This window comes from Gossypium arboreum, chromosome 12 (assembly GCF_025698485.1).
Source record: "Gossypium arboreum isolate Shixiya-1 chromosome 12, ASM2569848v2, whole genome shotgun sequence".
NCBI lineage: Eukaryota > Viridiplantae > Streptophyta > Magnoliopsida > Malvales > Malvaceae > Gossypium > Gossypium arboreum.
The window spans coordinates 89,276,353-89,278,589 of NC_069081.1; positions in this window are offsets into that span (position 1 = coordinate 89,276,353).

The following is a 2,237-nucleotide window of genomic DNA, read 5'->3' on the forward strand; positions in this document are numbered from 1 at the left end:
ATAAAAGGGAGCGCAATAGTGACTTCTTAGCAACTCGAGCGACAGAGAATATGAGTCTTTAAGATTCGATTTCCCGACGAAGACTTAATGTGTATCACGAAATAGAATCCGAGTCATCAAAAGAGAAGTCATGGAAGATGTGCTTTGATGGTGCGTCAAATGCTCTAGGGCATGGAATTGGAGTAATCTGGTATCACCAGACGGAATCATTATCCGCTTCACCGCAAGGCTGAACTTCTTCTCGTACCAATAATATCGCGAGAATATGAGGCTCAGATCATGGGGCTTCGTGCGACTATCGAACGAAACATCGAGATCTTGGAGGTGTACGGGGACTCACCCTAGTGATTTACCAAATTCGTGGAGAGTGGGAAGTGAGGATTCAAAATTGATTAAGTACAACAATTTAGTGGTGGATTAATCAAGGAATTCAAAGAAATAACTTTTCATTACTTCCCACGAGAAGAGAACCAATGGCGGATGCTTTGGCCACTTTGGCTTCAATGTTCAAAGCAAGTAAAGAAGCGAAATAATGCCCTCAAAATGAGCATATATGAGGTCCCCACAATTTGTTGTAGCATTGAGAAAGAGGCGGACGGACGACCATGGTTCTACGATATCTTAGAATATATCAAGAATCAAAGCTATCCCGAACAAGCAAATGAGAACGACAAAGAACAATCGGAAGAATGGCGGTGGGATTCATTCTTGATGGGGATATCCTATATAAAAGGGGAAAGGATCAAATACTTTTGAGATGCGTGGATTATGTCGAAGCCAGAAAGATACTTGAAGATGTCCATGAAGGAATCTGTGGGACACATGCCAACGGCTTCAGTATGGCCAGAAAAATTATGAGACTCGGTTACTACTGGTTGACGATGGAAAGCGACTGTATTAGTTTTGCCAGAAAATGTCACAAATGTCAAATCTATGGCGACAAAATTCATGTAGCCCCTTCGCCCCTTCACGTCATGACTTCTCCTTGGCCTTTTTCTATGTGGGGCATGGATGTTATAGGGCCAATTTCTCCAAAAGCATCCAATGGACATCGATTCATTTTGTGGTTATCGATTACTTCACAAAATGGATAGAAGCGCTTCATTTGCCAATGTGACGAGGATTGCAGTTTGCAAGTTTTGAAAAAGGAAATCATTTGCTTGGTATGGTTTGCTCGAAAGAATCATTTCAGATAATGCCATGAATCGAACAATAAAATGATGAAAGAAGTGTGCGGCGGTTCAAATAAAGCATCATAATTCCTCGCCTATCGCCTAAAGATGAACGAGGTTTTGAAGCGACTAACAAGAACATTAAGAGGATCATTGGGAAAATGGTCGAGACATATAAAGATTGGCACGAGAAACTTCCATTTGCTTTGTTTGCATATCGCACATCTGTCACGAACATCTACGGAGCAACTCCTTTCTCTCTAGTCTATGGAATGGAAGTCGTGCTACCCATCGAGGTTGAGATCCCCTCTCTGCGAGTATTGATGGAATCAGAGTTAGAAGAAGCAGAATGGATTCGAGCTAGATATGATCAGTTGAACCTCATTGAAGAAAAACGTCTAAAGGCAATTTGTCACGGGCAAATGTACCAAAAGAGAATGATCGCAGCCCATGACAAGAAGGTACGACCAAGAGAATTCCACGAAGGAGAACTCGTGCTGAGAAAAATTCTCCCAATACAAAAAGATCTGCGAGGAAAATGGGCACCAAAACTGGGAAGGACCGTGCGTCAGTAAAAAGGCATTCTCAGGAGGAGCTTTGATCCTTACCGAGATGGATGGGAAAGAGTTGTCAAATCCAAAGAACTCAGATGCAGTGAAGAAATATTATGCTTAAGATGAAAACTCGAAAAGGGCATCTAAAAAAAAAAAAAAAAAAAAAAAGGAGGAAGGGATCAGAGCGAAAACCCGAAAGGGCGCTTTGGTTAAACATAAAATATTAGAATGAAAACCCAAGAGGCGTTCTAATGGAACAAATATTCGGTTTACAAGGCAAGGCGTTCTAAATCATGCGACAAACAGTGAGACTACATGATTTGAAGCATCTCTGAAAGCTCAAATCTTCTACGCAAGGAGCCATACTCTAAAAGATTCTTGATTAAGGAACGTGAAGAGTTCATGTGTCGAATATCTAAAGCATTTGTATCCATTGAATCGACCCTTTCTTTCTTTTTGACATTTTTGTACTTTCATCGCTTAACTCTCTTTGTTTGCCACAGTTGAAATA